Source organism: Melospiza melodia, chromosome 3 (genome assembly GCF_035770615.1).
Source record: "Melospiza melodia melodia isolate bMelMel2 chromosome 3, bMelMel2.pri, whole genome shotgun sequence".
Taxonomy (NCBI): domain Eukaryota; kingdom Metazoa; phylum Chordata; class Aves; order Passeriformes; family Passerellidae; genus Melospiza; species Melospiza melodia.
The window spans coordinates 30877096-30890223 of record NC_086196.1 but is presented as its reverse complement, the minus strand read 5'-3'; positions in this window follow the sequence as shown (position 1 = coordinate 30890223).

Sequence of the window (13128 nt, the reverse complement as noted above, 5' to 3'; positions counted from 1 at the left end):
GTATGATGAGCCCTACAGAATATTCAGGGGGGGACTATGATGCACAGAGGCCTAAGGAATAGGCCTTTATCTTTTGCATTGGGAGATTTATAAACTTTGTGCAAGAGACAGAGAATAAAATAGTCAGTGAACTGACGGGGATCAGCACAAAGAGAGGAACCTTGTTCACCTCTTATTTGGCAACAGCATAGAAAGCACTTGCTTTGGATGTAAGAATAGGCAGGATGGAAATTGAAAAAATGTAGACAAGATTGGAACTTCCCAAAAAGCATGCAGTTATGAAATACATGGAATTTCACTGACTGCTTCAGTCAGTGAAAAAGTTTCAAATATTGAGGAAATGTCTTATTTGTGGTCAAAGAAGGTTGAACAATTGATTTAGGCCACTGAGGATAAAAGATGTTGAGCAAGGGACAGTGCCAAGGAGAAAGAAATGGGCAATTTAAGTGAGCAGATCCTTCAATAAAGGACATTTCTGCCGAGGTATTGTGAAATATCAAAAAAAAATAATAATGCTACTAAATCTGGTTTAGCACAGACAGGAAACATGAGGATCTGGTCACATGCCTCATTTGATGGCCTATGAACTCCAGTACATTTCTGGAGTCTGCCTTGAAGGCCTCAAGATGCAATTTTTGTGATACCATATTGGTTGATGCCGATCAAGGAAAGGGGAACAGTGCTGCAACATTGAACATGGCCATTCATCTTGGTTCTGAGGACAAACAACAAATGAGAAGTAAAGCAAATGTGACAGGAAGTTATAACTCAGGTGAGATTTCCCAAGGGGGTGACAGCAGCCCCTACCTCACTGCTAAGTGACAGCCAAATGCTACACTGAAGACTTCTTTTTGATGATTGTTTTTTTGCACAGTTTTATATATATATATAATTTTCATTTCTTAGAAGAAGAAAATTTTTACTGAGACGAGCAATATCAGAGATGGGGGTTGATGGGGGAGAGCATTTTTTGGGAGGGCACTCTGAGAAGCAAGTGCTTTACTGTGTCCTCCAGGGAGCCACAGTAAAGGAAGATTTCAGAGTGAGAATTCTGAGTCTCCTGAAAACAGAAGCTGACTTGATAAATGAATACCTTCAGAATCCTACAGGATTTTGCATTTGGGAAAAATTGCAAAAATTGGATTGGGGAGGGGCACATGCCCTGCAAGTCGGTCTGAGCTTACAGTCCAGAGTGGCAAAATAAAAATTCAATTATCAGACAATCCTAGGAAAAACAGAGACTAGAATGTGACAATTATTTTGTTGATATACACATACAAGTCTGGACTTGCCTCACCTTCACTTTTAGGACTTTGAGTAACACACCTGCAGGGTCATGCAAAGACCCCTCACAGTACCACGATGTCCTGATCTTGCTCCTTACTTTGACTTTGCCAGGAGGTGCCAATTCTGAACTTGTCGCAGACACACAAATGTTTAAGGAAGACACATACTCTTTTCAAGCCCGTGTGCTTCTCCAACTAGATTTTATGCTCTTACCTGATCATTCCTCCTCTTCTTCCAGTGGCCTTTGTAAATTGACTGGGATCTAGAAACAGGACATTGTATATGTTGCTCAATTTTGTTGTTTTGTTTTGGTTTCTTTTAATTCTTGTCACTGATGTTTTTTCACTCAGCACAGGCTGAAGTGAAGCAAGCATGGATGGAACATGGTATTATCTCTGTAACACATTTCAACTTTTCAGCAGAAACAATTTCAACAGTTCAAAATTTACGCTGAATAGCTGAACCAACAACTCCCACTTTCATCTGAGGTCAGCTGGCACCTCTGAAATCAAGCTTCTTGCTGGTTGAGATTCAAAATCTGCTGAGTGTTTTAATCAGGATGACAGTGACTTAATTCCAAAGTGAAACAAGTCCAACTGATCTGTTGTTCCTTCCAGTGCTTCTCTCGGGTGGGGAGAAGGTGAAAAAGTCTGCTCCCTTCCAATTCTTTAGAGGTGTCTCCAAGTGTTTAAAGGTCAGTGGGCTTTAAAACAACATGAAACAAAGCAGGAAGAACTTGGGTAAGTGATATATTTAGGTGTGTTTAATTTAAAAAAAGATTCATCCAGCAATGTATGGCGGCAGGTTGGTTAACTCCACAGAAGATCCGAGGTCTTCAGGCAAAAGAAACAGAAATATCTGGATGCACGTACTCCAGCATGTATTGTGCAACTGACTTTCTGTCATGGCAGCTCCTGAAATGTGCTACTGTGAAGTTATTTTTAAAGAAAACTTTAAAATTAACTAGTCAAAGGGGCATGGCAAAAATAACTTTCCCACACCCACCTTTCCATAACAGTACTGTTGCTGAAGTCCACATGGAAGCTGAGGCTCATGCTCCTATCTCTTTGCCATGGGCTGGGTTAGAATACACAGTCTGGGGACAAAAGATAACATTTTATGAATTCAAATTTATTTTAGTATTTAAAAATACAATGTTCTGGGAAACACTGCCCAAAATGGGGTGATGCAGCCCATGTTGCAAGCATCTTTTGAGTTGATTGCTCTTTTTGCTCCTGTCCAAGCCAGGAGAGAGGACAGCCCCACAGAGAGCTCATGATAAGTGTCTATCACATGGCAGGTTTGGATGGGCAAGGGACTCAGGTTACCTGCTAGTTTTAGGAAGCATCTTCAGCTCTTGTGTTAAAACCAAAATCAGCAAATTTTCTTTAGCATTATTTTTTCGAAACTTGAGGCTGGCTTGTTTTGGGCTTTGTTATGATTTTTTGGTTTGGTTTGCTTTGTTTTGCTTTGGTTTGGTTCAGTTTGATTCAGTTTGAGTCAGTTTGGTTTGGTGTTTTTCAGGGTTTTTTTTGCTGTGATTCTGCTTACTTTGATTTCATTTTATTTTCTCTTCTAGGAAGAGTTTAAGTTTTTGGATTGAATGTTTTTTCCCCCTTTTGAAAATACCTTCTTTCATATGATATATTAAATCTTCCCTGGCAAGCTCATCTTCAGCCATATTGCATAGGTGGATTTTGTAGGTGAGCAGAGAGCAAAATTCAGAAAAATAAATTAACAAAATACATTGTTTTTAAAATGGACTTTAGTTGGATGACTTTGTAGATTTCATCCTCTAGCCTTGGCAAGCCTGAAACAATTTGCTGACATAATTGTACAGGAACACTTACAGATACTTTGCTCAGAGAGATGTGGAGGGAGATGCAGGCTTTCATTTTTCAAAATGTATCTATCTATTCATTTTGGTTGCGTGTTAAATCTCACATGATACTCAGCACCAAAAGGTCCAGGATACTGCAGTGCTCCACAGGCTCTCATCATCCCCTGGCTCAGGGGTCTCTGGCAGTGTGGAGAAGGAAAGAAAGGAGGACACGAGAAGGGTCCAACTGCTGTTCTGTAGGCTTCATCCAGGAGAACATGTGCTAGGAACACATTGAAGGAGATGCCCAGGGGTCAGAAATGCTCTTGGATGTCAAATAAATGTACATGCAACAAACTGAAATCAAGATGAAAGGCTGGCAGAAGGACTTATGCTCCAAAATGAGAGCCCCAGGATGTTTCCTTACAGACCATTTGAAATCTTAGATAATTTACATGAAGTTTGTGGAGAAGGGCAAGGTGAAAGGGTCTTGGCTGCATCACAACATATGTTTCATACTGCAAAGCAAAGCTGCCTACAAGAACAAATGGATGCAGTGTATACTACCTAGTAAGTTATCATTTTACATGAGAAGTAATGAGATTTATTTAACTTGGTCGACCGTCACATGGAGAACCTTCTGGACTGGATATTTTAATAGGATAGGCATAAAATACACACTAAAATAAAATAAAAATAAAAATAAAATAAAATAAAATAAAATAAAATAAAATAAAATAAAATAAAATAAAATAAAATAAAATAAAATAAAATAAAATAAAATAAAATAAAATAAAATAATAAAATAATAAATGCTACCTATGGGTTCTTCAAGAAAAAAAAGACGTTTTATAGATTGTTTTGGAGAAGAATGCCTGTGCTCTTTTCTCCTCCCCAGGAGGAGGAAGGGAAGACAGGTTTATTGACCAATTTGATAAGGGAACACATTTGTATTCCAGCAGTTTTCCCAAACGAGTCTCTCATGAAGGCTTAGCTTCTCACAGTGTGTGTGACAGCTTGTCATGGGCTGCCACAAGAATGGTGACTCTGTAGGAGTGGAAAAGGTGTTGGCCAACCACCATCCCCTTGGTGAGGTAGAAGATGGAACCTGTGGCACCACTGGGGCCATTAGAGGGGTTTTGGTGACAACCCTATTTATGTTAATAATAGCAGGAAGGGCAGAAAAAGCATCATTCTGCTCTTGGAGAGGGAGAAACAGGACTGGAAGAGAAAAAGAAGGGGATGCTTATGTTTGTTTGTTATGAAGTAAATGTACATTGCTTGTGGTGCTCTCAGATTTTTTTATGACCAAACGTACTGGATTCTGCATTAATTTAAAAACTAGTCTCTGTTTAATTATACTGAGACCCTCCCCCGAAATAAAAAAAAATCTTTATGGTTGATAAGTAGACAGAAAAACATATGGCACAAACATGAAATAAAGAGCTTGAATCTGTGCTTGTGATGAAATGAAAACAAACCTCATCTCAGCTGGACCAAATGCATCCTTCAGTCCACCATCCCTAGGGATAAGGAGTCATGAGGACAATCTGAGAACTCCCTGGGCACTCTCTTCTCCCACAGGCTGAAACTCTGGCAGGTGCCAGCCCAAGAGTCTGGCTGCCTCTTCAAATAAAAGGAACCTTTAAATTATTTATGTCAGATCTTAGTTTTCCTACAGCCTTAGACTTTTCCAAATTCCTTTATTTATGTTCAATTTGCCTGTGTATTTAATTAAACAAACAAACAAAAAAACCCCAAACAACACAATAACAAAACAAACAAACCAAAAAGAAAACCCAAAAAAGCCTACAAGAAAGAAGTCCGTCAATCACTGATACCTTTATACTGCTTCTCCTTAAGAAAGAGCTAGGGACACCTGGAACAAGAGCATAGATGCAGAACACTGAGGCAGCAAATACATCTGAGTTTTCATAAGGTAAATTATTCTTTAATGAGACACATTTTTCCTGCAGAAACAATTTGCTTTTAAATTCAACTTCATACACAGAATGGAAGTAATTACATTTAAGTTTGTTCTTCAGCTTTCTAAAGCTGTTTCTAAAACTGGGCAAATAAAATTGAGTGCTTGACTGACTATCTGTGGACCTTCTAGAAAGGCTGCCACTAATGATGAAAAAAATGGAAAAAAAAAAAGAAAGAAAAGGAAAAAAAGGAAAAAAAGGAAAAAAAAGGAAGGAAGGAAGGAAGGAAGGAAGGAAGGAAGGAAGGAAGGAAGGAAGGAAGGAAGGAAGGAAGGAAGGAAGGAAGGAAGGAAGGAAGGAAGGAAGGAAGGAAGGAAGGAAGGAAGGAAGGAAGGAAGGAAGGAAGGAAGGAAGGAAGGAAGGAAGGAAGGAAGGAAGGAAGGAAGGAAGGAAGGAAGGAAGGAAGGAAGGAAGGAAGGAAGGAAGGAAGGAAGGAAGGAAGGAAGGACAAAAACAAGCTTGGGTTTGCATTTTTAAATGACAGTTAGTATTTCAGTTTCAATAAAAATGAGCAAATACATTCAGTGCCACCAATTCATCATTAATTTGAAAGTTAGACAAGTCTGTAATTTAAGATAAATATTAAGGATGAAAAGGTAACCATTGAAGGTAACCATTATTAAATGAAATGTTTTGTTGATTTCTTTAACCGGCTGTTTAGGCTAAGCTGTGGTTTTTAATGCTCCCATAAAGAGGAATTATTAGTGCTCTTTCTTCTGGTAGTATAGAAATTGGGGAGGTAAGGAGTGTGAGATGCCAGTTTTCATTATAGTTCTATTAGAGCTCTTTGCTGTCAGGAAAAGTCAAACTGTTTTGCTTCCCTTCTGTGGAAAATTGACAGCTTATAGGTGAAACTTCAGAAATAATTAGTGAAAGTAGCTATGTAAATTCCATTGGGGTAATCAATCTTTCACAAATGTATTTAAATTAATACAGTGTCCTTTTCTTTGAACAGTGACAGGGTGCAAAAAGATTATTTTGGATTCCTTTAACAGCATCTAGAAGCCTACACTGACTCTTTAAAAATAAATTACAGCCCACTCCACTCAAGAAATCACAAAGGGTGAGAGTGATATTTGAAATTAATTCAAAAATTTCTTCAGCATGCTTCCAGCTGTCAAAATGCATTGAAGATATGCCAAATATATTTCAAAACACTTTCTGTAATTTGAAGACATCTCAAGTAATTTTTACTGCCAAAATCTTTACTTCATCTTTTTCCTAAAGCTGTAGGATGTCTTTTTATTTAGGTCCCTCACATCATTTTTCTTTCCCCACCAAAAAAAAAAAAAAAAACCAAGAAAAAAAAACCACCGAAATAAACCAACAATCCATAGAAACCAGACAGATAATAAAATTTGCACAGTTTAGGTGTTGAGTTGGGAGTTTGCATTTGACTTTTTTCTTTTTTTTTACAGAGAGTAACACGTTTTATCTTTTAGAAAGAGTAAAAATTCTTACTGTAGTGAGAAGATTTAGGCTGGGCTTTAGGGGTCAGGACTCAAGAATATGGCTTTGCCATAGATTTTCCATGTAGCCCTGGTTGTATTGAAAGTTCCCTGCTCTGAGTCTACTCAAGAAAAATAGTACTCCCAAACTGAGTATGGTAGATAGAACCCAAATATATTTAATATCTGCTTAGCCATTGGAACACTGAGCCTGCCTGAATAGACTTTGTAGTGCGATGCCATGCACAGATCAATAAATATTTCCATTGGAAGAGTGAGTTCATATTCTGTGCTGTCAAATAAAAAGTGGTAACCCAGGCTGAGGATCACCTGGATGGCTCATTTTGGCAGGCGCTTCTTTGTATTGGGACTCCTACTGTATTAAATATTTGCATTCTGCTTTATCTTCAAAATGCTTTAGAAACACTTCAGTATCAATCATCTTCATAGATTTATAAAGATAGGTAGCATAAATACCTATCAACAGATGGGAGAATTTTTTGCTTGAGACTCTGTAGTCTCAAGTCTATTTTTAGCTTTGAGTCTATACTCAAAGCACAGAGCTTAGAAATCTCAAACAGTGTCTTTTTTCTCTGTGGTTGAACAAAGCATTGGCAGAACTGTCTGCCTTTGCAGCACTGGAACCTTTCAGGGGGTTGAGTGTTCAATACATACGTGGTGCTAACACTTCAAATGCATTCATTAAGACCATGATTCTTATCACACTTACCAACAGCTGAGGAGAGATTTATGGAGATATATTTTCTATAATTTACTGGTGTATACAGAGCTATTACTCTTTGTTGAAGAAACTTTGGAGAACTTCATGTCAATATTCTTCGCAGGACTGTAACTTGAAACGCCATTATAAGCAAGGTGCTTCTACGTGAAGCCACAACCAGCTGAAAGCCATAACTCTTTCTTATTAACAATCTACTCCAACTTCTATTAAAATCAATGAAAAGATCTTTCTGACTCTGGCAGGTACAGAATTGCTCAATAAAATGTTGAAAACACCCACAGGTTATTGTTGTTCAGTCCATAAAAAAGTCAGCCAAAACCTTACTATTTTTCACAATGTAATGTGTGTACATGTGCTTCAATTCTTTTGAAACCACCAGGGGATCCTGGTTCTTCAATAGACTGTTCACTGGAGTCAAACATTGGCAAAAAACCTGGTGGGCTCAAGAGCTTTTACTAACAACCTTTTGTTCATACCTGCTAAGCCATTTAAATTCCATACGAAGAGCATGTCTAAGATCTCTCTGTTAAACTGTAAGGAAATGTCAAAGAACCCAAAATATAGCTCCTGAAAAGGTAAAGGAAAGCTCAAAATAAAATGACAGGGCACTAAAATGTTCCAAGATTTTAGAGCCAGGAGCCACCACAATTCCCAAGGGTGGCCACCTGCTTTGTGAAGGTGTTAAGATTTTCATCACAATAATTTTTATACCAAGTGCAAAAACTTGAAGCAGAGGAGGCTTGCATTTTTAGAAAGGCAGATTTTATCTCTATCTGTGGACTTCAACTGATGGTAAAGCAGTATAAAATTCTGTGGGTAATGATCCTTGCTTTTTAACATGGTTCTTAATTTTAATTTCCAGCAAGATCTGCCTCTGCAGATTTGAAAAGTCCTCTACCTGAATTGACTCATCTTAGGGGGAGTGTGAGCAGTCGTTGTCAATGGAAGAAAGAATGTTAAAAGAAAAGAAAAAAAAAAAACAGCTTTCTGGGATCAGTGAATTATTCTGAGCAATGAGATCTTTAGATTTTCAGGTAAAGTTAGAAGCAATTGTTGCAGGTGCCGGGGACAAGTAAGCTAAATGTTAGGCTAAAAAAGTTAGGTTTCTTTGGATAGAATTATTTCAGTGTTATGAGCTGATCGCCTTTGTCTTTACTGGGCAATAAATCCTATCCACCCATACATAATGAAGGGGCAGAAAAAGCTTTTACACAAAGACCCACCTATCATGTTGTAACTTGTGTTCCAACAGTTCATGTTTCAGCCAATTCAGCCTCTCTCTCTCTGTGAATAATCCATATGTGCCATTGCAGAGATTAGATTTTTTTCTCATGTTGGGGACAGTTTGTTCAAGCTGAGACCATCATCTTACATCACACAGGCCATTGGGAGGGCACAGCTCTCAGTTCAGTGTTGAGCTTCTTGGGTGGGTTGCATGAAATCTGATTGATCTTACCAGAACCACTGTGGGTTAGCAGAGGAAGACCACAGCTCCTGAAACTCTCTGCAGCTTCTTTTAATGCTCAGTTCACCTCTGGAACAGTTAAATATTATACTGTTCTCCTGACTTAGGTATTGAGACAGTAGATTCCTATAAATGAAGAGTGACAATATAGCTAACTAACCATAGGACTAGATGACCTGTCTCCCTTTCTTTGTCAGAATTGTTCTAGATGGTATCATGGAGTCCTTTATTTATTCAAGGCTTAAACATTCCAGGAGTCCAATGTTCCCTTGGGAGATTATTTCACAGCTCAATGCACCTGTGTCAGGAAGGATTCCTTACAGCTTGGTCTGACTCTGTTTTTAATAAAGTCAGACTATTTTAATGACAGGACGAGTGTTCACTTTTTTCCTGGTTTTGGCCAGGACAGGCTTCATTTTTTTAAAGCAGCCAGTAAGGGCCATGGCTAGGACACTGAGGTTATTCTGCAACACCTCGCATCATTTCCAGAGAGGGGAAAAGGGACCCCTGCTTCCAAGGACAAGGGGTTCCTTTTGGTCAAAAAAATCATGGCATCTGGTATTGTTTATTGTCTCAGGCTCTGTGGTGAGCATTTCTACATGTGAATCACTCTCTCTTTTGTGTACTTTTATTATTAATTTTGTTGTTGTTACTGTTCATTTTCTTATCTCATTGTTGTTTCCAGTATATTGTTCTTATCTCAGCCTGCAAACTTTACCTTTTTTACGTCCAACTGGAGAGCAGGGAGGGGAAGTATCACATGTTTTCTTTTACTGGGAGTACTAAATTGGAGAATATAATTCCTAAACCATGATAACCTTGCACTGAAAAAAAATATGGAAGTCTATTGAATTTCCTGCAGTATCTTGAATTTGATTCAAAAGGTAGTGCAAGCATTCCATATGAACTCACTCACACCTGTCTCCCAGGTCCTGACTGTTCTGAGTTTCCCTAAAACATTTTCCTCTTTGAAATTACTGTTCTGCCAGCTATATCAAATACATTTCCCTTATGTTTATAAGTTCAATAAATGGTGCATATATTCCTGTAGACATAGTGCTTAGTTTCATATTTATGGGATTGTTTTAAAGTTTCCATTTTAAGGTTTCAACCAGCTCAACTAATGGCCACATTTAGCTAACAAATGGACTGAGCTCAAAAAATAATACAAATCTTCACATTTTAGAAATTATTTTCTTTTGAAACATTTTGGAACATTTTACTGACTTTCTGGAAAACAATAATTAAACTCATCAGCAAGCTAGAAAAATATTCCTAGATGTAGTTTTCAGACATCTGTGTTTTGCCTATGTGTCCATCCTTCTGAATTTTTCTGTCCCATTTCCCTACACTGGTCCTTGGCCACCCCCTTGGGGAATAAACAGGGCTTTTCCACCTGGGGAAACATGGGTCCCTGTTTGTGTGCGCCTTCCAGAGCAGCTGGAGCCGCCAACACCGTGACTGCATGAGGACACACGGTCACTTTGGATGTTGTGGGTTTGGCCGTACAGCCTGACCTTCACCCCATTGCTGGCAGTGGAGATGGAGTGGCCAAGCTGACTGTGCCTGCAGGTTCCCACAGGGCAGAGGTAACACTGAGGTCCTGGCAGGCTCTTTGTGAAGAATGCCACAACTTAGAACTGAAGCAGGGGTAAGGAGATGTAAGAACAGACGTGATCTCTGTTCTTTCCATATGGGAAGAACGGGGTCAGATATTGTCTCCTCTCGATAGAGTATACATACATTTTTTTCAGCAGCTTGTTCTAATCTTCAATATTGAAACTTGAACAAAACAAAAGGAATTTTTCTTGCTCAAGATCCTCCTAAGAATTTAGTCCGCAATATGAACACCTTCGCAAAGGATCACTTGTTACCAGCAGTCCATGATGACAATCTGATGATCTCTCACTCCAAGATCAAGGATGGTTTGGAGATGGCAAATTATTTTTGCACTTGGCCTTACACATCAGACTAGAAAATCTCCTGCAGAGCATTTGGAAGAACAGGTCAGTGACTCTCATTTACCAGTCTTTGTGTTAGCAGATGTGGGGACTCTTCTGATAAAAAATGACTAGTGATTTAAATTGCAATTTCAGACAGGTGCATTTCTAGTTCCTTCCTTGCAGCTAACATGGTTGATTTTGTTAGGTTATGTGATGAAGGCTGGCTTCTGCACACACACACACAGAAGCACAGAGGAATAACAGTGTATAGAGGAACTCCAGAGGTATTTCCAGGGTACTCCCAGGCACAGAATTACAGAGGCTCTGGGCCTGCAGAGCTGCTTGCACACCCCAGCGGCAGCAGGATCAGACAGAGGCCACTGGGTGGACAGTGCCTAAGTTCAACTGCTGGAGGGATCCCCACTACATAAATACGTATGTGTGTATTTGCCACTAATACATCAATCAGCCAGAAAGGGGAACAGGATGAGACCGTTGGGGCTTGCTGCGGTTTGTCTGGCAGTGTATTTATGTGTACGGGTGCTGTATATGTCTGTCTGTCTGGAAACTCATGCTGCTTGTTGGCCATGGGAGCAGAGCTGCAGTTGCCTTCTGCCTGTTGGGCTGCTGGATTCAGCAGCATAAGCCAGATTTTGTTCTGAATTTTTCTTGTGTGAAATCCATGTCTATTAGTGCATTTGCTTTGCTGGATTCGAGCAATTTCAAGAACATTTATTAATTTGTGTGCGTGTTTGCCATCCATGTTAAATGTTCTTTTATGGCATTATTCCTGGCAGTCTTACTAAAGTGAAGAGCCAAATACAAGTGAATTGAGCTACTATAGAAATGGCCTTAGGGGGTCTTTATCCATTGATCAAAACAATGTGTACAGGTAAAGCCCAGCTGCTGGCACAATACCTGACAGCCTTGGGAGCAAGAAAGTTGGCCTTGAATTGCAAGAGTTGCACACAAAATCTTAAAAATACAAAGATGTCCCACTGAAATAACTGAAACCACTCACACATTTCACTGCTTTGTGCTTGTAAGAACAAGCTTTTTACCATATGGGTCTTTCGATTACCACTGAATACATGTAATTTCTCCACCTCTCTCTCAAATTACTGTATTTGCATAATTTCAAATATGTTTCCCTGGGAGGGAGAGCAAGTTATGTATTGTATTAAAATAGTTGATGAGTTGTTGGCTGTGCATGTTCTCTAGGTTGGCTTTTACTCCTACATTCAAAGCCCGGTTACTCCTCTTCCCTGCAGCACCTGCAGCACTAATGACCAGGCGAATTCTGCACCTGGAGATTCCCCACTTCACAACCTCTAGAAAAATATTTCTCAAGACCAAGGTTAACAAACTTTTCAGACTCTGTAGGTAGCCCAGCACCTCAAAAGCCAGTGCATCCCCCTTAAGAATTTGAGAGTTTTAATTGTAAAAACTTTTAAATATGTGAATAATATTGTCTCCTGCAAAAATTATATACAGAGGAAATGAAGCTAGCAAGCTTTTTGAAAATAAATGCTTGATTATCTTGCTCACTATCTTGTCACAATGCCATGCTTTCTACTTTTTCTGACCCCTCAGGGAGACAGGACAGCAGTGCAAAGAAACATGAAATCACAGTCACATCAGTTTTCCTCATGATCTGAGTCTGCTGCTCATTTACTATGGCCTTGTTCTTCAGAAGAGTCCTGCTGAAACAACAGTGCTTGGTCAAGCTCAGATCGGCAGAGCTGGGATCAGTGCTGGGGGTTGTCACCAGTGCAGTCTGATTTTCACCTGGTACTGTCTCTTAAAATTCTTTTCCAGCTGAAGCAACTCAAAATCAAATTCCCACAAATCATTGGTGGCATAAGAAAATGTTGACTGTTTTGCATAACAATATTGTGTTTAAATGCCCATTTAGAGGATGAAGTAATTAGTATTCTATTTGTACATCTTAAATCCAGATAAAATATTTAGGACAGCAGTGTGCTTCATCTCTTTTCTTCAAGGGCTATTTGTGGTTTTGAAGTGAACAAACACCTAACTATTTTGCTGTGTTCCAAGAGGGGGAAAAAAAACCCAAAAAACAACAAAACAACACCACCCCACCCAGATATGTGGGTTTTTTACCCTCTCTAGGCAGGGCTGATGTTCAGTGTCTTCTTTTCACTGGGTCAATAACTATCACTGATGAAATTTTGTACCAGATCTCCCTTTCCCCTTTGGAGCCCAGTACCCTCAGCAACCTCCCATGTCTCCCAGCCTGGCACACACCTTTGGTGGATGTGGGTGCCAGAACCAGCTGATGGGACCACCAGCTGCCTCACTCTGCTCCAGCTGCACCTATGGGAGGAGGCAGCCACAGAGGGAAGGAAGCAGAAGTTCCTCCCCATGCCACTCCTCCCCTCTGCTGTGGAGCTTCCGAGCACAGCATGCACCAGGCTG